The sequence below is a fragment of the Halichoerus grypus genome, chromosome 9, assembly GCF_964656455.1.
Source record: "Halichoerus grypus chromosome 9, mHalGry1.hap1.1, whole genome shotgun sequence".
Lineage (NCBI taxonomy): Eukaryota > Metazoa > Chordata > Mammalia > Carnivora > Phocidae > Halichoerus > Halichoerus grypus.
The window spans coordinates 49,982,026-50,007,075 of record NC_135720.1 but is presented as its reverse complement, the minus strand read 5'-3'; the positions used below and the strand labels follow the sequence as shown (position 1 = coordinate 50,007,075).

Here is a 25,050-nt window from a genome sequence, read left to right as displayed (position 1 = left end):
GGGTGCCTGGGTGGCTCAGACGGTTAAACGTCTTGATTTCAGGTCAGGTCCTCAGATCAAACCCCCATCAGGCTCTGCACTCAGCGTGCTCTAAATCAATCAATCAATCAATCTAATCTTTAAAAAAAATAAAAGACAAAATTTGTTCTATTGCATTTTACTACTACAGCAGGAATTCTTCTTATATTTTTATATTATATTGTCAAATCACAAAATACTTCCTATTTTTGACCCTCTGTCTTTACCACGGTGATGAATCTCCCTGATCTCTCTTTCCCCTTATTATTCCTATCCATTAGACAAAGCTTTCCAGAAATTTGTAACACTTTAGTCTAAGGTCAAAGCTCTCTTCTCTGCATTCACCAAGCACAATTCTGTATTATACATATGACATTCATCACATACCACTTTGTATGGTATTTTTCCATAATGTATGACTTAGAAAGCATGGGATATGGAATTATACACCTGTTACACTAAGTCACACAGTTAATAAGTTAAGTTACTTGTACCCTCAGGTTGCCAGTTTTTGCATTTGTAAATTGAGAATAATAGTAACAACATTGCACAACTGTTTTGAAGATAATTGAGATCACATATGTAAAGTGCCTAGCACTGTGTCCAGCTATAAGCTCAATAATTGTCAGTTCTTGCATCAAAATTGTAAACTTTTCTTAGAATAATACTAAAGATGTCCATGAATAGACATTTCAATTTGAATGCTTGGGAAGGGGGGCGCCTGGGTGGCTCAGTCTGTTAAGTGTCCAATTCTTGATTTTGGTTCAGGTCATGATCTCAGGGTTGTGAGATCCTGGGCGTGGAGCCTGCTTAAGATTGTTTCTGGGCGGGGCGCACCCGGGTGGTGCAGTTGGTTAAGCGTCTGAATCTTGGTTTCTGCTCGGGTCATGATCTCAGGGTCATGATCTCAGGGTTGTGAAATCAAGTCCCAGGTCAGGCTCTGCACTCAGAGCAGAGTCTGCCTGAGACTCTCTCTGGCCCTTCCCCGATCCCTCTCTAAAATAAATAAATCTTAAAAAAAAAAAAAAAGGATTATCTCTCTCCCTCTCCCCTCTGCCCCTCACCCCCAAAAAAAGAGTGCGTAGGAAGTGACACAGGAATATGAGTTTTTGGCAAATATTAGCAAAAATGGAACATAACATTTGAAATTAACATTTCCTATATGGATAATAAGTTTTCTGAAACAAGATGTCATTATCATGTGTATCTTTGTAGCCATCACAATACCTAGCAACTAACAATCAAATATTTCATGGATTAATTGATTAGAGGACTGATGTTATTGGTTATCTCCCTTTTCTATCTCCTTTCTAATGGAGGTTTACAGTAAGAGTCTAGAATTAAGTTTTTCATTCAACAAACTGTTTTGCCTATTGTAGTGCCTACTGAACCCTACAAGTGTTATAATAATATATTGAGGTAAAGTCTTTGTTCTTTGGAAGTTCACAAGAGAGTGGAGGAACTAAGTAATATGTGCAGTTTCTAAATATAAGGTATTATATGAAAAACTACCTGAATCCCATGATTTAAAATACTTTTATAACCATCAATTTAATCCTATCTTTCTTTTTGTTTCTTAAGATTTTATTTATTCACTTGAGAGAGAGAGAGAGAGCATGAGCGATGGGGAAGAGGCAGACTCCCTGCTGAGCAGGGAGCCCATTGCTCAATCCCAGGACCCTGGGTAGACATTTAATCGTCTGAGCACCCCTAATCCTATCTTTCTTATAGAAATTTCAATGAGGGGAAGGAGGCCTCCTATGACTTAATATGAATAGTACATTACATCTCTTATACTACTGACTGGGATAATCTATCAAGATTGTCATACTTCATGAAGAGAAACTAGATGGGTTTCTTGCTAAGATTAGGAACAAGGCACTCCTATTCAATATCACACTGGAAGTCCTAGCTAATACAGTAAGATAAGGAAATAAAAAGTATACAGATTGAGAAGGAAGAAATAAAACTCTTTGTTCACAGATGATATGATTGCCTTGGGAGAAAATCCTAAAGAATCAACAAAAAACTCCTGGGACAAATAAATTATTATAGCAAGGTTGTAGGATACAAGGTTAATAAACAAAAGTCAATTACTTTCTTATATACCAGCAATGAAAAGTTGGAATTTAAATTAAAAACACAATAACATTTACATTAGCACCCCCAAAAATGAAATACTTAGGTATAAATCTAACAAAACATGTACAAGATCTATACAAGGAAAACTGAGGAGAGAAATCAAAAAAGATCTAAATAAAGGAAGAGATATTCCATGCATGTGCCTAAGAAGACCCAATATTGACAAGATGTCTGTTTTTCCCAATGTGATCTATGGATTCAACAAAATCCCAATCAAAATCTCAGCCAGTTATTTTGTGGGTATTGACAAAATGTCTCTCAAGTTGACACAGAAAAGCAAAGGACTCAGAATATCCAACATAATATTGAAGAAGAAGAAAGCAGAAGATTGACATTACCCAACTTCAAGATTTACTATAAAGCTATAGTGATCAAGACAGGGTAACATTCGCAAAAGAATAGGCCAATAGATTAATAGAATGGATAGAGAGCCCAAAAATAGGCCCACATAAGTATATTCAAATAATCTTTGACAAAGCAACAAAGGATAGCATTAGAGAAAAAAAAGTCTTTCAACAAATGGTGCTTGAACTAATGGACATCCACATGCAAAAAAATTAATCTAGACACAGACCTTGCACCCTTCACAAAAATTAATTCAAAATGGAACATAGATCTAAATGAAAATACAAACCAATAAAACTCCTATAAGATAATGGAAGAGAAAATCTAGATGACCTTGAGTTTGGAGATGACTTTTGACTAAAAATTAAAACTTCTGCTCTGCAAAAGACACTTAAGAGACTAAAAAGACAAGCCACAGATTGGGAGAAAATATTTGCAAAATATGTATCTGTTAAAAGACTGGTATTCAAAATATACAATTTAATATTATTAAAATGCAACAATGAGGGGCACCTGGGTGGCTCAGTTGGTTAAGTGTCTGACTCTTGATCTCAGCTCAGGTCTTGATCTCAGGGTCGTGAGTTCAAGCTCTGCATTGGGCATGGAGCCTACTTAAAACACAAAAACAAACAAAAAAAACCCTCAACAGTAAGAGAACAAATAACCCCATTTTAAAATGGGCAAAAGACATCTCAGCAAAGAAGATATGCAGATGACAAATAAGCATATGAAAAGGTGGTCAACACCACATGTCATTAGACTGTTGCAGATTAAAACACAAAATGAAGGGCACCTGGGTGGCTCAGTCCTTAAGCGTCTGCCTTCTGCTCAGGTCATAATCCCAGGGTCCTGGGATGGAGCCCCGCGTCGGGCTCCCTACTCCACAGGAAGCCTGCTTCTCCCTCTCCCACTCCCCCCGCCTGTGTTCCCTCTCTCGCTGTGTCTCTCTCTGTCAAATAAATAAATAAAATCTTAAAAAAAAAAAAAAAAACACACAAAATGAGATACCACTGTACACCTATTAGAATGGCTAAAATCCAGAAGATCAAATGCTGACAAGGATATGAAGCAACAGTGAAGCTCATTTATTGTTGGTGGAAGTGCAAAATGATATAGCCACTTTGGAAGAGTTTGGCAGTTTCTTACAAAACCAAACATTCTCTTATCATATGATCCAACAATTACACTCCTTGGTATTTACCCACACAAATTGAAAACTATATCCACACAGAAATCGGCACATGAATGTTCATAGCAGCTTTATTCATAATTGCCAAAACTTGGAAGCAATCAAGATATCCTTCAGTAGGTGAATGGATAAATAGACTATGGTATATCCAGACAATGATATGTTATTCAGCACTAAAAAGAAATGAACTATCAAGCCATGGAAAGGCATGGAGGAAGCTAAAATGCTTATTACTAAATGAAAGAAGCTAATCTCAGGCTACATGCTGTGTGATTACAACTATGCCATTCTGGAAAAGGTAAAATTATAGAGACAGGAAAAGATCAGTGGTTGTCAGGGGCTCAAAGGAAAGGAGCCAGGGATAAATGGGTAGAGCACAGGATATGTTCAGGGCAAGAAAACTATTCTGTATGATATCATATTGGTGAATACATGTGATTGTACATTTGTCAAACCCATAGAGTATCTACAACGAAAAGAGTGAACTTTAAGGTAAAGTGTGGATTTTAATTAATAATGATATAACAATACTGGCTCATCAATTACAGCAAATGGACCACACTAAAGCAAGATATTAATTATAGGAAGGGGAAGGCAGTAAGGGGATATATGAGAACTCTCCGTACTTTCCACTCAGTTTTTCTGTAAACCTAAAACTGCTCTAAAAAATAGAGTCAATTATTTTTGAAAAAATACTTTAAGAGCCATCCATTTCATCACATCTTTCTCATAGAAACTGGGGGGTGAGGACCTGGGGAGGAGAGTCTTTCTCTGCTTTGATAGAAGCATTTATATCTTTTATATCTTTTATACTAGTGCTTAGAATAATCTATTGAGATTCTCAATTGGTAACAAAATATACCACACTCAGAAGAGTTAAGCAAATATAAGGCTGTAGAGCCAAGTGGCCTGAAAATGAAGCATGAGCAGGCCTTCAGGAAATTACTTCCAATATACTGGTAAATAGAAAATATCCTCCAACTGGCCTCTGAAAAGAGTAAAAGAAAGGAGAAAGGGCCTAAGAGGTACCATTGTAGTTAACCACAATAAACAGTCTGAAACTCATCTACCTTCTCATTAACTATCTCCCAGTTAATAAAAGAAGCTTCTCTGAAGAGGAGGAAGTGAAAGAAACAGTTAAACTCGGTTGATTTTAAGATGGAGTCTGTGTTGGGCACAGAATAGAAATGTAATAAATATGTATCACCCTAATATATATATCTATATATATGTACTATGTTGACTTTGCATACGGTATACAACCCGCGTATAAGGTATAATGTGCAGCCACTACAAATAAAATCTCCAGAAGACATAAGGGAACCATTCCTCTAATTCCCATTCAGATTTCTCTCTAAAAAACGCCACATTATGAACTTTATGTCTAAGAATACATTTTGTTAGCGGCTATAGATCTTTAAACAAAACAAACAACAACAACAAAAAACCTCTATACAGGTATCATCTGAAGAAAGTTCATAAATGGTTTTACAAGGTCACGGAAAGTAGTAGCTATAATATCTGGCACATATAAGGCAAAATGTTTCTATTTAAAAAAAAAAAAAATCAAAGAAGCATTACCCAGGAAAGGTGTGTCGCGTTATTTTCTTAAAAAGTAACTCATTAAGAAGGTCTCTATAAAAACATATTTTACAAATATGTGGGATGTGTTTGTTTCTCTACTGAAACAAGAACTAACTTGAGAGAAGAGCATATTAACACATTCTGAAAAGAGAGGTAATTAACATACTGGAAACTAACATTTCTGGCACATGGGACCTACAGCAAGAATGTCTATCCTCTAGCCATGAGTCATGGACTAGGCTGTCTCTATTGTGAAGCAATCTTTCAGCAAAGGAGCAGCAGGGAAGAATACAACAGATGAATAATGACTTGGACAACTTCCCAGGAAGAAATCATCATGAAGCTAGGTCTGAGAAAGCTAGACAGTAGATACTGCACATTATGCTAATGCTCTTTTCTTAACCACCCCTACTGTTTTGTTAACAGCAGAGGGTGACATTTAGTCTTTAGTTCTATCTAAAGTTTTCTATTTGGTATGGATTTTAATAATACTGAATAAAATTATACAAGTTGGCCTTAAATTCTGTGAATTATTTAATGTATCATTATAAATTATTTCTGATGACATTTGTGAAGAGTTCTCACCTGTCACATACCCACCCCAGCACACACACACAATGACACCAGAAGGCAACACTCTGCTTTACCTTCTGCTGAAAAGTCTGCTACCTCCAACGCTTGAGGTCCATACACGAAGCCCTCCTGGTATCTATGAACACAGCAGAGGCAAAAGGCAGAGAAGTTTATGTAGATTTAAAGTTACACTGCCCAAAACATAAAATGCCAAATGCCTATCACAAGTCTACATATCTGTCAAGGAAATTGGATTTTAGATTTGACAGTGATCACATCAACAATATATTGATAATATTCAGAGTTCATTATATATTATGTAGCTAATTACGTGAAAAAAAGCAGAAGTGGAGCCTTAATTTATACTCTCACCAAAAGAAATGATTTATACTCTCTGAAATACTAAAAGAGAAACAAAGTATGAATTCATATGTAGTCAAAGTAACAATTTAATTTTTAAAATTATGTGAGAGATGGGGCACCTGGCTGGCTCAGTCAGTAGAGCATGCAACTCTTGATCTCAGGGTGATGAGTTCAAGCCCCATGTTGGGCATAGAACTTACTTACTTACTTACTTATAAATAAATAAATAAATAAATAAATAAATAAATAAATAAATAAATAAATAATAAAATTATGTAAAGAGCCAATACACACATAAGGAATATAAAAGAAATTAAGTAGAAAAATATTCTTCACAAAATGGAGTGTCATAGACCCTACAGCTCAAGGTAAATTCCTTCTTAGGACATGAGATTGTTGGGGATATACGAGAAAAACAATTAGAAACAGACCTGGAAGAGGACAAGGTAGAGGAAAAAGGGAAAAGTAGAACCGAAAAGATATTCTAATGCCAAGTCTGACAGTAATTTTGAAATGAGCAAGGTACTACATATGCTAGGCAGTAAGGGGGAAATCTACCTTGTTCCAATATTATAAAATAAATATAAGCACAAAACATGAAAAGCTTTTCAGAAAACATCCATGTAAAAAATTAAGTATGTAATCAGGTAAAATATTTAGAACTCAGATTTCATCTCATTCTTTTCAAACGACAGGGATAAGACTGCAAAATGCAGCTCGGGTATGAGAACAGGAATCAGATAAATTTTACAAGCTATTAAATTTGAAAGAGGGGCACATGTTATCTTTATGTAATATTTAGAAAACCTTAAAAATGTCATCAAATAATTAGGAAAGAAGAAACAAAGCGTTGTCTTAAAACATGGTATGTCAAGAAAGAAACATAGTATTACAAAACATTGGCCCTAAAGTCAGGTGGCTTGAGTTCAAGTTCCAGATAAATCATTCTGTTGCTTTGCAACATCAGGCAGCTCACTTAATTTCTTAGTACAACCAGAGCTGTTCAATGAGGGCTCCTTCACCATCTCACAGATTTACATTGAATATCAAAAGAAGTAAGATTTTAAAAATCACAAGATGCTATATTTTGTAAGAATTTACATCAGTGTATTTGACTTAAATTAACAATAAAAGTGGTCATATAGGGGCGCCTGGGTGGCTCAGTCGGTTAAGCATCTGCCTTCGGCTCAGGTCATGATCCCAGGGTCCTGGGATCAAGCCCCACATCGGGCTCCCTGCTCAGTGGAGAACCTGCTTCTCCCTCTCCCCCTGCTTGTGCTTGCTCTCTCTCTCTCTCTCTCTCAAATAAATAAATAAAATCTTAAAAAAAAAAAAAAAAAAGTGGTCATGTAGAGGGAATGCAGAGTGCCAAGCCAAGGAATTTGGGGAAATGGATGAGGAAGGAAGCCCAAAGCAAAAAAGACTGAGCTGGCCAGAAGAGCCTAGAGTAGCTGTCAGGGCTAAATGGCAGCCAGAAAGGTCACCATCCCCAGGAGGGGATTGTATCATATTACTAATTTAGCATTTTGCCCAGCACTATCTGCCTCAGATTTATCTTCCCCCAAATCCCAAAGCAATCTTATAGACTGCACCCTCCTCTAAAGTGCTACTTGGGACAGTCTAAACTAACTGACAGGATGTGAGACACGGGAACTATGTGCATGTTTCATATATTTCTAAAAATCAAACAGATAAAATCCCACCCGATAAAACAATAATGGCAGCAAAGTCTCCTATGGAATGTATGATGTGCCAGGCACAATTCTAAGAGCTCCACGGGTATGAGGTCATTCGGTCTTCATAACTCTGAGATATTACCCTCACTTCACAAATAAAGAAACTGAGACACAAGACCTTAAGAAACTTGCTTAAACACACACAGCCAGAAGCAGCAGATGTGCAATTCAAACACATGACTTCAAGAGCCACACTCTTCATCACTGTATCATCCAGTCTATGGAATTAAAATCATACAAACCAGGTACTTATCTCTATGTAAGAAACCACACAATAATAAATATTCAATTTATTCATAAATGTTCAAATGAATTCAATGTAGTCAATCATGCTATATGGATCCTTCAGCATTTGCAACATTTTCCTGGAAAATTAAAATTCAAATGATTGTTGTACAAAATATGTAAAAAATGGGAAATGCTTATGAGCCCAATCATGAGTAAAATATATATATGGTCATACATAGCCAAATAACATTAAAATAATATTGGTGTTAGAGTAGCAAGACTGAGTTGGGGAGTACTTTCTGTTCCATTTTTTTTTAATTGCTGCCATGTGGGGCACCTGGCTGGCTCTGTCCGTACAGCATGCAACTCTCGATCGCAGGGTTGTGAGTTCAAGCCCATGTTGGGTGTGGAGCCTACTTAAAAATAAATAAATAGGGGCGCCTGGGTGGCTCAGTTGGTTAAGCATCTGACCCTTGATTCAGCTCAGTTCATGATCTCAGGGTCTGCGGATCGAGCCCCACGTCTGGCTCCCTGCTCAGCTGGGAGTCTGCTTATCTCCCTCTTCCTCTGTCCCTCCCCCTGCTCTCTCTCTCTCTCTCTCTCCCTTTCTCTAAAATAAATAAATAAATCTTTAAAAATAAATTAAATTGCTGCCATGTGATTATATAACTCACTCTTATAAACATTTTATAAGCTTAAAAAAATTCAACATAATGAGATACTACCACATGCCCATTAAGATGGTTACTATCAATTTTTTTTAAAGGAGGGAAATAAGTGTTGGTGAGGATGTGGAGAGACTGGAACCCCTGTGTACTGTTGGTGAGAATGTAAAATGGTGCAGTTGCAAGAGAAAACAGTATGGCAGTTCCTCAAAAAATTAAAAATAGAATTACCATATTATCCAGCAATTCCACTTCGGGGTATATAGCCAAAAGGATTCAAAGCAAGGATTCTCAAAGAGACATTTATATGCCCATGTTCATAGCAGCATTATTCATAATAGCCAAAAAGTGGAAGCCACCCAAGTCTCCATTGACAGATGAATGGATAAACAAATTGTGGTTATACTTGGGGCATACCTCCTGTAATCTCCAGTGATGGACGCACCCACTTCACTGGGCAAATCACACAAGCCTTAATGAAGCACTTGCAAACTTCTTGGAATTATCATTGCCCTTATCACCCTCAATCATCAGGCAAGGCTGAAAGAACTAATGGGATCCTCAAACTTAAAACTTCTAAACTTGCTGGACTTCCCTGGCTAAGCTATTGCTTTTGATCTTACTGACTGTTCCCAGTATCCCCTTTGGGAAACGAATTTATTCCACACAAGGAAACCACCAGCAGACCAATGTCTACCGGCATACCACCTTCTGCTAATCCCTTGTTACTTCAGGTATATGATCAACTACTGTAAGTCTCTAATGTCTCATGCTCAAGCCTATTATCAACAGGTTAAGAAGCCATCCCAGATCCCAATTCAGAGGATCCTGTTGGTCACAGTCTAGAGCCTGGTGATTGCGTATTCCAGAAACATCCTCAGGGGATGGCAGCCCTCAAACCTCGTTGCAAAGGATCTTACCAAGGGCTCCTGACCACTGACGCTGCTGCAAAATTAAAAGGCACTGAACCTTGGATACACATCTCACAGAAGGCTCCACCGACACCTGCTACGGTACAGAGACTGGAGACCCCCAAATCAATTTGACGAGGAAGAGAAGGAGCTGACATCAAGGTAGACTGTTCCCAGCCAAGACAATGAACCAAGACTTCATACTTTAGTTAACTAAACCTGAAACTTCCTCCTTTTCCTTTCCTTTCCTCTGGCATTGGCCTGGAAAGATAACGCCCTCATCTTTATCTCCCAGGCCATTGCTAGGGGAGTAACTTCTGGAAAGTAGAACAACCTTTTATATCAGGCTAGGAGAAAATCTAACTGTGCCCCTAATTTTTTACAAGCAAAATGAGACATCTCACTGGTAGGCTCCCCTCAACTTACACTGTTGATTTAAAAAGGACCTAGCAGGAGACACTCATGATTCAGGATCCACTGCTTTGACAGGTCCCTATCTCCCTGGTTAGGGATAAATGTAATGAGGTTATGATCAAGAACTTCTCCTTAATTCTTAAAATTATTGCAAAAACCGCTGCTAAAGCAATAGCTGCCCAAAAAAAGATCCTTAGACTTTCTAGCCAAAGTTGATCTTGATAATAGCATAGCTCTTGATTATCTTTTAGCCAAGCAAGGAGGTGTTTGTGTGACAGCACCAGTTACAGCAGGATTAACATTTCTGGGGAAGTTGAAACTTAACTACGAAGATCACTGAGCAGGCCGCTTGTCTAAAAAAGGTGACTCCTTCAGTGGGTCTTTCTTTGACCTATATGATTTTGACTTGAGTCTTGGGGACCATGGCTCCAAAATATACTCCAAACATTGGAAATTATCCTGTTTACAGTAATCATAATAATCTCCCTGGTAAACTGTATTCTCACAAAAGCTTTAAATTAAATGACTGTTTGCAGCCACAAACCACCAAGTAAACAAAGAGAATGACTGACTTAAAAACTGCAAACCTTAACTTGTTACTTGTGAATATCACAGAGATTAGAAAAAAACATCATGACCTACGGATACCGCACAAAGAAATCATAACAACTGTGGGAACTTTCCAGGGCGGTAGCTGAGAGCGGTGCTAATGCCTTAAATTTTGAGCACATCTCTCAGTTAAACCAAGTGTCTGATCCCCAGGGGGTAATTGTTAAAAAATCACAGGGGGGCACCTGGGTGGCTCAGTCAGTAAGCAGCTGACTCTTGATTTCGGCTCAGGTCATGATCTCAGGGTCGTGAGATTGAGCCCCGTGTCAGGTTCCATGCTTAGCAGGGAGTCAGCCTGATTTTTCTCCCTCTGTCCCTTTCCCCTTCCTCACACATGCACATGCACCCTCACGCTCTCTAGCACTCTCTCTCTCTAAAATAAATAAACAAATCTTAAAAAAAAAGAAAGAAAGAAAGAAAAAGAAAATCACAGGCCCCAAATGCCATCACTTAGTTTAAGGCCCCAAGTCAGTAAACCAGGGCTTAATACCAGATCTAACTGTAGTCTCGACCTCCAATGTCTTTTTTTTTTTTTTTAAGATTTTATTTATTTATTTGGGAGAGAGAGAGAGAGCAGGAGGAGGGCAGAGGGAGAGGGACAGGCAGAGCGCAGAGCCCAACAAGGGGCTCGATCCCAGGACCCTGAGATCATGATCTGAGTTAAAGTCAGACGCTTAACCAACTGGACCACCCAGGCACCCCTCAATCTCCAGTGTCTTAACTGGTCAATTAAAAATTTTCTAATCAGCACCAATGAGGTAATATGTGCCATGGGCTTTCTCTATCCCCCAAAGGAAGATGAGGTAATCTGTATAATAAGACCCTCAGCCCATTCCCTTCAGGGCACGTGATCTTGCCTGAAACTGTCCTTTCTTCTCTTTTGCTTATAACTTTCTTGCCCCACACTCTTTCCTATAAAAACCTTCCATTTTGTTCTACTCCTTAGAGTAACTCTCTACTTGCTAGATGGGATGCTGCCTGATTCATGAATCATTTAATAAAGCCAATTAGATCTTCAATTTTTTTTCTGACACATACTACAACATAGATTAACCTTAAGAATATGCTAGATGAAATAAGTAAGTCACAAAAGGACAAATACTGTGTTATCCTACTTCTATTGAGGAACCTGGAGTAGTAGGCAAATTCATAAAGATAGAAAGTAGGATGGTGGTTGCCAGAGGCTGGGGGAAGGGGAGAAATGAGTTATTCTTTAAAGGTACAGGGTTTCAGTTTTGCAAGATGAAAAAAGTTCTGTGGATGGATGGTGGTGATGGCACACAAAAATATGAATGTACTTAATGCTACCATACACTTAAAAACGGTTAAGATGGGGGCACCTGGGTGGCTCAGTCGTTAAGTGTCTGCCTTCAGCTCAGGTCATGATCCCAGCATCCTGATCGAGCCCCATGTTGGGCTCCCTGCTCCGCGGGGAGTCTGCTTCTCCCTCTCCCACTCCCCCTGCTTGTGTTCCCTCTCTTGCTCTGTCTCTCTCTGTCAAATAAATAAACAAAATCTTTTAAAAAATTAAAATAAAAAAATAAAAATGATTAAGATGGGGGCACCTGAGTGGTGGAGTCAGTTAAGCATCAGACTCTTAGTTTCAGCTCAGGTCGTGATCTCAGGGTCATGAGATTGAGCTCCACACTGGGCTCCATACTCAGCGCAGAATGTGCTTAAGATTCTCTCTCCCTCTCCCTCTGCCCCTCCACCTGAGGAGGAGAATCTTAAGCAGACTCCCCACTGAGTGCAGAGCCCCACGAGGGGCTCAATCTCATGACCCTGAGATCACGACCTAAGCTGAAACCAAGAGTCACTTAACCAACTGTGCCACCCAGGCACCCCTACCCCATTTTTTAAAAAATAATATGTGCTAAGTGTATAAAGTTTAAAGAGAAATAAAAAGAAGAAAAATAAAATCATTCATTATTTCCTCTCCCAGAAAAAATACATTGTAAATCCCCTTTCGTTTATTACCCAGTTGAAAAAGTCATGCTATAGTTTTTTTACTGTAATTCCTATTCATGCCATTCTTATCGGTGTTAATCCTCTTTAGCAACAAAATATTTAATTTTATGAAAAGCTTAGTTGGAAAGAATTAACTCAAGGGTTAAAATAATTAAAGCATAATTTTTGCTCCCAGAAACTTGAACAGAATGGTATCAAAATAATGGCTTCAATCCTCTAGTTTTCCCAGCAGAATAGCTTTTCTACTTAGTAACCAAACACATTCTTGCATTTCAAGATTATCAATGAAATCTCTTCTTTAAGAGACTGCAAGTATTACTACTTAACTGTTGTACTAAATTGGTCTCCCCACCTCCATTCTCAATCCTCTTTGTGACAGACACCGCTGGCTGTCTACATACCCATTCTCTCTTTTCTCCTCAGTAACAGACCCTGGCTTTATTCTGGATGGCATTCCCCCAGGTAGAAGTGCACCCTTTCCAGCCTTCCCAGCTGCTGCAACTAGTCAATGAGCTGGAAGTGGAAGTCATGAATGTGACTTCCAGAAAAGCTACTTCAAGGGAACTCACTTAGCTGGGAGTGTGTCCGTTTACTGGGACATGATGGAGAGCACTCCGGTAGTGATTTTGGACTGCAAGGTAATAGAAGCAATGCCAAAGGACAGTGAAGCAAACAGAAGGAACCCAGTCCTTGATGATCCCAGCTTCATCATACAAAGAACAACTTATAGGCTTCTCATACCACCCTGCCTTTGCACGAGCTGCTTGCAATGTCCTTTTCCGGAAACTTTCTCCACCTGTCCTTCCAGTCTCAGCTCTTCCAAAGGGTTTGCCCGCTGCACCTGTCATTGACACAGGCACAGACAACACCTTCACGCACCAAATATGGATAGATCGTCTTCCTCTTCTATGTTCACCTTTTCTGTGCAGGTCCTATAGTATTTTTCAATTATAATGTAACGTTGGTTCTCTTATCTGCCTTTGTCACTGAAGTAAAAGTCCCTGAGGACAGAAACCATCAGTAATTCTTCGGCTTTCCATAGCCTTTAACACAGGGTCTAGAGAACACAGAAGTACTCAGTAAATGTGGGGTGAATGAATGAAGTTCAGAGAAACAGTCATTCTTAAGCCCTTCAAAAATTTCATATCCTCAAAAATTTTTTTTTTTGGTGCAGCAAAGCAAAGTTTATAGAGTGATAGTAAAGTTTATTGAGCAATAATACAAAGCTCCTGAAGAGGGAGGGGACCCAAGAGGGTTGTCCATCCTCAAACATTTAAAAGCATACTGTTGCCTTCATTTCAAATCACAAAAATTCTGATATCATGGAATATATCATTAGACATCAGGATTTTTAGCCAGTCGGTAACACTGTACTTAATTCCCTAAATATAAAATATCATTTCTCTTCCAAAACAAGCCAAGTATCTTGAGTGGATGAGTAAATCTATATAAGTAAACAACTTGTGAGGTGTTCAAGAGAACAAAGCAATAGAGAACATTTTCTCTCTTTGCAAGACATCCCTCTAACACATATGAGGAATATTTATGTGCCAAGCATTATACTAGGCAGTTACAAAACAGAATAATGAGCTCTTTGAAAGACAAAAAGCCCCAAGAAACTATGAGTGCATCTATCCCCATCGCCACACAATGACAAGGCTTAAAGGAGATGGCCTTTAGATTTTTTTTTTTTTTTTTAGAAGAGAGACTTTAATTTTCCATTTTTTTATAAACTCAAGTTTGTTTTTAGGTATAACAGAAGGAGCTGGTGCCTTTTAGTGCCCACTACGCAGCACTGTACCAGGTTCCAAACATACATAATTTCAACTAAGCTTCATAAAAGTTCTGTGAGATAGTTCTTCACCTCATTTTAAAGGCTAAGTAGTACACGATCTTTTGTGAAAGTTAAACAGCTAGGATCTGAACTCAGAAATGTCTATCTCTAACGACTGTTGTCCATTACATGCTAGCTCTTAAATTCTTGGATATAAACATAAAATACAGGAGCCAAGAGAAAGTTATCAATAAATAATTCACCAGTTAACTAAGCTTTAATATGCTTCATCACTCTTTACAACATTTTGGTTGGGTGCAAGGAAGCCATTTTTTAAATAATGAGAAAAAAACTGACTTTAAAGAGCACCCAGCTGGCTCAGTCAGTAGAGCACGCAACTCCTGATCTCAGCGTTGTGAGTTCAAGCCCCATGCCAGGCGTGGAGCCTACTTAATTAAAAAATAAGTAAAAAAATAAAGAGTACAACTGATAGAACCAAACATATTTCCAACCTCCATCCCAAGTGCTTACACTAGCTGTCCTCAATTACTTGCTGTGTTTCTTTTTATCATAATTTTATACATTTTGCTTCTTCTGTGTAGAATACAGAGATGTAACAATAATTTTCAGTCTGTTCCTACTAGTCAAACTGCCTCAAACTGGTAGTTATGATTAGGTCTGTAATCTAGGAAGAATAAGCTCTCATTTACCTCATTTTGCTCATGCTATTCCTAACTGTAGCCTACTGCGCCGCGGCTATACCAAGACACTAAATTCCTTCCTTCTAATCAAGGTAACTGATGTTTTTAAAAGGATAAAATAAGATGGTGCTTTGTATCCACAGCCTAGGAGATGATATGGGAGGAAGACAATGCAGAGTACTAAATCTGGGAGGGGGATGGAGGAGTAGAGAAAAATAAAGCAAGGACCCTGGATAAATTTGCAGCATAATTTTTCAGAGTACAAGATCTTTATCTGAAGTTATTATAAATTTTCTTATCAAATAAAAGCATATAAAGTTAAACTTGAAAACAATGGGAATATCCATATTACTTTCCCTCCTCCTTTTAGTATGAAAATTCCAAAGTTGGCCACTTTTTTAAAAGCACATAATTGGCTTTGCCTTCCTTCAGTTTCTTCTACCACATAACAAGTACCAACAATCAAATGGAAATTAGAGACTATGTAAACTCTTCTTTTGATTATAAGTTACATGTAATTCTCTTTCAAATCATATAAAATACAGAAACAAAACCCAGATTTTTAAAAATACAAACACATGGAAAAAAAAATCAAAATATTCCTTTCATTTGATTGTGTAATTGGGTCAAATGAAAGCAGCAAACGCACTACCCAATACAGATTTCCATCTAAAGAAAAAGATAGGAAGGGCGCCTAGGTGGCTCTGTCGGTTAAGCGTCTGCCTTTGGTTTTTGTTGTTGTTTTTTTTTAAGCTAGAAAATAATTTTTATTTTATTTTATTTTATTTTATTATGTTATGTTAGTCCCCATACAGTACATCATTAGCTTTTTGGGGTTTTTTATTTTATTTTATTATGTTATGTTAATCACCATACATCATTAGTTTTTGATGTAGTATTCCATGATTCATTGTTTGCGTATAACACCCAGTGCTCCATTCAATATGTGCCCTCTTTAATACCCATCACCAGGCTAACCCATCCACCCACCATCATTAGTTTTTGATGCCTTTGGCTCAGGTTGTGATCCCGGGGTCCTGGGATCAAGCCCCACATGGAGCTCCCTGCTCCGCGGGGAGCCTGCTTCTCCCTCTGCCTCTGCCTCTTTCTCTCTGTCTTTCATGAACAAATAAAATCTTTAAAAAACAATTTTTTTTTTAAAGAAAAAGATAGGTAAAGAGTAACAGGGATAAAGACAGTTCAATAGGTTACAAAGTTGAAGAGCAAATCTAAGGATTTTCATACTTTTTGTGCTACATTATACAGTTCTATTAAAAAGAACAAAATTATAATGTTCTTAGCTGTAACAATGGTATTATGGTTATGCAGGAAAATGCGCTTATTTTTAGGAGATGTTAAAATATTAAAGGGTATAGAGCACCATGTTTAATCCTATCTGAAAAAGCAAGAGAAGTTAGCATTAGTGACCCAAGTCTTTCTCACGCAGGAATGAATGCCTTAGCTCCATAAACCCCCCACCCGCCATTAACCAACCAATCATTTAGTTAACTGGATACTGAAGATCCTTCACTGTGTCCCAGAACTCAGAGTCTATGCTAACACTGCATTACTGTGAAGATGACAATGAGCCAAAGTTTCACACCATAATTCTAAAGCCTTGTTTCCAGTGATTAGAAACATAGCAGAATCTGGTGAAAGCAAGATCCTACTCAGAGACCTAGACAGTCCTTAATTCAGAGTCAAAGAACCTCTGCCAATAACTTGCCCAAGTGCCCCCTTTACCCCACTCCAATCCCAGTTCCTCAGAATAAAAATTTAAAGACTGCAACAAGAACTTTGTGAAATGTAAAAGTTATGCTACAGTTACACACCAAAACAGAAGCTGCTAACCTTAACTAATTCAAGAGCGGAACAGTCAGTAAGAGAAAAGGGCATGATATAATATATAATAGCTCTTATCTGTCAAAATATAATTGAATTCTTATTTTTACCCTCCCCTTCTAAATAAGCCTGGAAACACAGGATAAAAATAAGAACAAAGGATACACTTTCCACTCGAATTCTGCCATTGGCAAAACTGGTATTTTTCCTTTTATGCCCCCTTCAAATGACCCCACAATTTGGTCCCAAGTTCTGGAAAATCCACTCAACTACCATCCTGGCCACTTCACTGGGGGATCCTTCAGCCCATTCATCCAACTAGTCACTGAATCCCATCTATCTCCCAAATAGCCCTTGAACTGTTACCCCAGCCTTGCCCTTTGTCTACTCTCATAGCTACTACTAAGAAACAGGTCCTCATCATTTCTCACCTAGACCTAAGAGCCTCATACTTCCACTCTCACACCTCTGGTCCTCTCTACCATCCACACCAATACAAAACTCATCATGAAATTCCCCACTGTGAGGCTACACACCTAACTGTTGGCAGTGGAGAGCTCTCATGAATGCCTACATTTTATATTAATTGTCTGCGTTTTACAACAAGTATGTGTTCCTTTTACAATCAGAAAAAAAAATTGCTATTTCCATTTGGGGAAATATTAGAATCTATTCCATTTGGAATCCATTACTCTATGTCTCCATCAGGTTAAAGGCCAAGTTCTGAAGCCAGGCACACAATGATTATGCCATGACGATTGCAACTTAACTTTGAAGTGGTTCAGAAATACATAAACACATTTACAGAGAAAGCAAACATAGCAATCTGTTAACTATTTAATCTGGATCTGGGGATGGCAAACTACAGCCCAGGCCAAATCCAGCTGTGCCTGTTCTTGTAAATAAAGTTCTGTTGAACACTGCATGTCCATTCATTCACCCGCTGTCTATGGTTGCTTACTCACTACAACTACAGAATTGAGAAGTTGTGACAGAGACTATATGGCCCCCAAAATCTAAAATATTTACTCGCCCTTTACAGAAATACAGAAAACACTTGGCCCTTTACAGAAAAAAAAATTTGCTAACTCCTGGTCTAGACAGTGGATATACAGGTGATCATAATAGGACTAAGTCTTTAAAATACCCTGTATGTTTGAGATTTTTTATAATCAAAAGTTGGAAATGAATATAATTTTATACATGAGTTTTTTGATTTCTCAAGAAAACATGAATACAGAAACAGATCATTGAGACAGAGAGCATGGACACAATCATAATACTGATATGATACTGCAACGAGTTATTATGCAGGTTTTAGTGCAAAAGGAACAACTTTTTAAACCAGTAATTTGGTGATCTCTATTTTCGAACGCGGCTACCCTAGTAGGGATTTATCCTATAGAAATATGCAAGTGTGAAAAGACCAATAGTGATAGCAGTGCTTGTTATCTGCTAGACCCTGTTGCAAGCACTTCACATGTCATGCAGTCCTCACAACAACCCTACAAGGTAACTGCTGCCATTATCCCCACTTTACAGATGAGAAATCTAAGACGCAGTTAATTTGCCCAAGTCAAACAGCTAAAAAGTGGTAGAGATGTGATTATGAATCCAGATAATACAACTTCAAAGCCCAATATTAATTGCCATACACACTGCCTATTGAAAAAAGCACAAAGGAAATGAATGTGAAATACCCAAAAGATGAATACAAGAATTGGCTCAACCTACTTGGAGAAAAAGTATGGCAATACTTCCTAAATTTGAAACAGGCATGCCCTGTGATCCAACAATTCTGCTTCTAAGAATTTATTCTAAAGGGATGATCAGACAAGTGGGCAAACATACTATGCACTATTCAGTAAAAAAACTAGAAGCCACATAAATATTCATCAATAGGGGATTAATCACATTAAAATATTGCCAGACAATGGAATACAATAAAACAAGATGATTATATAGATCTATATTTGCTAACACAGAAAGATAACCTCATAAAGCATTTAGATTAAAAGATAAGATTAGGGGCACCTGGCTGGCTCAGTCAGTAGAGCATGTGACTCTTGATCTTGGGGTTGTGAGTTCAAGCCCAACGTTGGATGTAGAGATTACTTAAAAATAAAATCTTTGGGGCGCCTGGGTGGCTGTCTTTAAGCGTCTGCCTTCAGCTCAGGTCATGATCCCAGGGTCCTGGGATCAAGCCCCACATTAGGCTCCCTGCTCAGTGCGAAGCCTGCTTCTCCCTCTCCCACTCCCCCTGCTTGTGTTCCCTCTCTCGCTGTCTCTCTCTGTCAAGTAAATAAAAACTTTAAAAAAAATCTAAAAGAATAAAATAAAATAAAATCTTTTAAAAAAAGATTAAAATTACACATTTAAAATGATCTGACTTTTGGGCGCCTGGGTGGCTCAGTTGGTTAAGCGACTGCCTTCGGCTCAGGTCATGATCCTGGAGTCCGGGGATCGAGTCCCGCATCGCGCTCCCTGCTTGGCAGGGAGTCTGCTTCTCCCTCTGACCCTCCTCCTTCTCATGCTCTCTCTCTCATTCTCTCTCTCTCTCAAATAAATAAAATCTTTAAAAAAAAATAAAAATAAAAAAAATTTTTAAAAATGATCTGACTGGGCGCCTGGGTGGCTCAGTTGGTTAAGCAACTGCCTTCGGCTCAGGTCATGATCCTGGAGTCCAGGGATCGAGTCCCACATCGGGCTCCCTGCTCGGCAGGGAGTCTGCTTCTCCCTCTGACCCTCCTCCCTCTCACTCCCTCTCATGCTCTCTGTCTCTCGTTCTCTCTCTCGCAAATAAATAAAATCTTAAAAAAAAAAAAAAAAAAAAATTTAAAAATGATCTGACTTTTGTAAATTGTTTTTCTAACGGCAAATGTGTGTGTTTGTGTACACACCAAATGGATGAAAAGATGTCAGAAAGGAAATGCACTGGGGCGCCTGGGTGGCTCAGTTGTTAAGCGTCTGCCTTCGGCTCAGGGCATGATCCCAGGGTCCTGGGATCGAGCCCCACATCAGGCTCCCTGCTCGGCAGGAAGCCTGCTTCTCCCTCTCCCACTCCCCCTGCTTGTGTTCCTACTCTCGCTATCTCTCTCTCTGTCAAATAAATAAATAAAATCTTAAAAAAAAAAAAGGAAGGAAATGCACCAAAATAGTAAGTAATTATCACGTAATGGTGGAATTTTGAATATTTCTTACTTTCTCCCTTATAGCTTTCCTTACTAATTACTTTTGCAGATTGTATAACTTTTATAATTATTTTAAAAACCATAGTCAATTTAAAATATTTGCTTTTTACAGCTCAATAATCACCATCTCATTATTAATAACATGCATAACCATTTCCTTGTTTATAACATGCAGTGTATATTTAAGAAATTAAGAAGAAAAAAAAGAAATTCAGAACAATTTGTTCTTAAGGACTTCATGACACCCCAGAAATAAAAAGATACTAAAAAACCAATGATTATCAAAATTTTATGTTAAAAAATTAATGGTAACAGGATTAACACATATATTTCTTATAGTATAAAAGCATCATCTTCTTTAATCCTCACAACTCATAAGTAAAAGACACCATCCCCATTTACAGATTTTTATTTTCTAATCCTTTCCTGTTCCTCCCAAGGTATAAAGAACTTTTTATACACATTTAGAATTTATCAGGCTCAAACAAGAACTGAAATCTCCTCCAGATCTCTGAGTTTATTACTTCTTTCACCTCTATACTAGAGGTATCTTACTAAACTAAAAACCACTCATCTTACTAAACTAAAACTCATCTTACTGAACTAAAAACCACTTCTCTGTCTGGCTCACTATTTGGCCTTCAAAATTCAATTATCATGGGATTTCCCTATACTGGAAAGGTTTCCCAACACCCACACATTCATGAGTCAGTTCAGTGTCCCTCCTAGTTACCCACACAGTATTCTGTGCATACCTATATAAAACGATTCATAGCCCTGTACTGTAATCTATTTTATTTTTTCTCTAGATGGTAAGGAAAGGAACTATGTCTTTTATTCTTATACTACTAATTCCTACATAGGGTTATTCAGTCAGTGCCAAATAAATGAGTGAATGGTATTGCTAGTTATGCCGTATATGTCTAATTTAGCCAAATACACTCTAAGTCCTAAAAGGCTGCAACCCTGTCACATGTCCCCTTCACTGAAAAAAAGAAAACACTGCCAGACCTAAAGGTAAGAACTGAAACCACAAAACCCTTAGAACAAAGGAATAAATCTTTGCAAGCTTAGATCAATCAGCAGTTTCCTACTGTAAGCAACAACAACAAAAGACATAAACTGGACATCAACAAAATTAAAAACTTTTATGCTTCAAAGGACACCATCAAGAAAATGAAAAAGCAATCCACAAAATGAGAGAAAATATTTGCAAATCATAAGTCACATAAGATCTTAATATCCAGAACATATAAAGAACTCTTATAACGAACAACAACAAAAAGAATAAAAAGAAAATCCAATGAAAATATGGGCAAAGGACTTGAATAGACATTTCTCCAAAGAATATACACAAATGGCCAAAAAGCACGAGAGGATATTCAACATCATTAGTTATTAGGAAAATACAAATCAAAACCACAATGAAATGCCAGTTCACACCAACTAAGATGGCTAAAATCAAAAAGACAGACAAGCAGCACCTGGGTGGCTCAGTTGGTTAAGCATCCAACTCTTGATTTCAGCTCAGCTCATGATCTCAGGGTCGTGAGACCGAGCCCCAGGTCAAACTCTGTGCTCAGTGGGGAGTCTGCTTTAGATTCTCTCTCCGTTTCCCTCTGCCCCTCCCCCTCTCTAAAATAAATAAATCTTTTTTAAATAAAAATAAAAATTTAAAATAAAAAATAAAAGAAGGATATGCAGTTGACCTTGAACACAGGTTTGAACTACATGGGTCTGTTTATATGCAAATTTTTTTTCAATGAATATACGTATAGTACTGAAAATGTATTTTCTTTATGGTTTTCTTAATAACATTTTCTTTCCTCTACCTTATTATATGAATGTTGTATACAGGGACACCTGGGTGGCTCAGTCGGTTAAGTGTCTGCCTTTGGCTCAGGTCATGATCTCGGGGTCCTGGGATCGAGCTCCGCATGGGGCTCCCTGCTCCATGGGGAGCCTGCTTCTTCCTCCCCCTCTGCCTGCCACTCCCTCTGCGTGTGCTCACTCTCTCTCTGACAAATAAATAAAATCTTAAAAAAATAAAGAATACTGTATATAAAACATAAAATACGTGCTAATCAACTATTTATGTTATCAGTACAGCTACTGGTCAACAGTAGGCTATTAGTGGTTAAGTCTTGAAGGAATCAAAAGTTATATGAGGGTTGGTGTACCTAACCCCAGCATTGTTCAAGGGTCAACTATATTCACACATTGTACAACATGGATGAACTTTGAAAATACTATGCTAAGTGCAAGAGCCAGACACAAACCACATACAGTAGGATTTCATTTTTATGAAATGTCCAGAATAGACAAATCCATAGAGACAGAAAGTAGAATAGTGTTGCCAGGAGCTAGGAGAATGGGGAAATAGAGTGACCGCTAATGGATACAGGGTTTCTTTTGGAATGATGAAATGTTCTAAAATTAGATAGGGGTAATGATTACACAACTCTGTGAACATACTAAAACCACTGAATTGTCAAAAAAAAAAAAAAAGCCTCTGCCAAGGTGGACCTAAATAAATATTTCACTGATGAAAATGGCAGTACTTATCAGTCAATCAGTATCTTAGAAAGTTTAGAGAAAAGTGCATCCCAACAAATGATAATTTGCCTTCATCCAGTCTCTTCATTAAAGATTATGGATGATCCATAGCTCCAAACCGTTCTCATTACCTTTGTATTAGACTTCTTATAGGTAAGAATGTTGGGTAGGAATCAGAAAATGACAGAAATATACCAGATACTGAAATATACCATGTGATCTTAGGGGAGGCATTAATATTTCTGGACTTGTTCTAAGGCAAGTGATTTGAACAAGATACAGGATTCCATGAAGTTCTATAAACACTTATGTTGTGTTTTTATTTCTACCTATAAGTACATCCAGAAAAAAATTTTTTTTAAGATTTTATTTATTTAGAGAGAGAGAGCACGAGCGAGCAGGGGGAGGGGTTGAGGAAGAAGGAGAGAGAGAATACCAAGCAAATTCCATGCTGACTGTGGAACCGATGCAGGACTTGATCCCCCAACCCAGAAATCATTACCCAAGCCAAAACCAAGAGTCAGTTGCTCTACCAACTGAGCCACCCAGGCACCCCAGGAAGAAATATTTTAAGTTTTTAATTAAATTATATAAATCCTTAAAACTCCTACTTTATTCAGATCAATATAGTAATACTAGGAAACACCAGTTCACGTTGATGTTTCCTAATGGTGGTCTCCATTTTAAAATCAAATAGTTAAGCACCATTTTATGTATTCTCTCCTTTTCACTTTAATTTTTCACTTTAGAAAACTCCCCTCTCAGAAAACCAAAATTTTAACTAAATATCTGTTGATCACAGTGCTTTTTATAACAATAAAAAGTTACAAACAACATAACCATCAATCGAGTAACTCGGTAAACAAATAACAGTACCTCCATACAGTGGACTATGGTCCCTAAAAATAAAGAGTGATTTTCTGGGGAAGGAAGATCAGAAAGCAGACTTTTTACCCATACCCTCAAGAATAACTGCATTTAATTAATGATATTATTGATGGAAGAGTTGTGTATGTAAATGGTACAGATTTTCTTTAAAAGAAAACCATTGCTGGGGTACCTGGGTGGCTCAGTCATTAAGTGTCTGCCTTCAGCTCAGGTCATGGTCCCAGGGTCCTGGGATTGAGCCCTGCTGAGTAGGGAGTCTGCTTCTCCCTCTCCCTCTGCTGCTCACCCTGCTTGTTCTCTCTCTCTCTCTCTCTCATTCAAATAAATAAATAAAATCTTCAAAATAAATTTTTTTAACTTAAAAAAAAAAAGAAAACCACTGCTGGAAAAGAACATTAAATGAAGTAGAAAAATATCCATTAAATATTTTTAATGGAAAATTCAGGTTATCAAAAATCATGTAGAATACAATCAGATTCTTGAAAACATATAGAAAAATGTATACCATACCATTCATAGTGTTCCTCTATGAATTATTTTACTTTTCTTTGCTTACCTTAATTTGTTTCCAGCTTTTAGATATAACTGACATATAACACTGTATAAGTTTCAAGTACACAATGTGATGATTTATGTATGTATTGGGAAATGATTGCCATGGTAAAGTTAGTTAACACATCTATAATCTCATAGTTACAATTTGTATGTGTGTGTGCTTATCTTTACTTTCTAACTTTTCTTAAACATATTCTATTTATAATAAAAATTTTTAATCTGGGGCACCTGGGTGGCTCAGTCAGTTGAGTGTCAAACTCTTGATTTCGGTTCAGGTCATGATCTCAGGGTTGTGGGATGAAGCCCCATGTGGGGCTCCATGCTCAGCATGGAGTCTGCTTGTCCCTCTCCCTCTGCTCCTCCTCCTGCTAGTGCTCTCTCTCTCTCTCTCTCTCAAATAAATTAAATCTTTTAAAAAATAAAAATGAAAAATAAAAAATTTTAATTTAATAAAAAATAAGGTTCTCCTCTTTCATCTGTTTTCTTTATTTTGAAGGCTTAAAGTAAAATAGCCCGTTACAGAACAGATTTTTCTTTCCTAATGAAGTTTTTTATAACAATTCATTTATAACAATTCCTATAACATTCATTTTATAACAATTCATGTAAATGGGCAAAAAATTCTAGCTTCCTACTGACCCTAAGAAGATTAATCCTTATTCTCAAAACTAAGGTGACTATAATTTTTACTCAGTACCTACGCTTTTTTATTTGCTAATTTAATCTTTAGGGAAATTTACCATGGAAACCCCCTTAATATATTTGGATAATAAATAAACCAATACTTTGCTGGGGACT

General features: G+C 37.6%; 1 protein-coding gene across 6 annotated transcripts in view; it reads right to left on the bottom strand.

The window, feature by feature from the left end:
• Positions 1-25,050, bottom strand: part of CDK19 (cyclin dependent kinase 19) — a 171,104-nt gene that overhangs the window by 123,118 nt on the left and 22,936 nt on the right. For 2 of the 6 annotated variants that reach the window (XM_078054871.1, XM_078054870.1), the window contains exon 2: positions 5,926-5,987. The exons of the other annotated variants lie outside the window; for them this stretch is intronic. The gene's annotated coding sequence lies outside the window, so the exon portion shown is untranslated. The remainder of the gene's footprint in view (positions 1-5,925; positions 5,988-25,050) is intronic. 6 annotated transcript variants of the gene reach the window in all.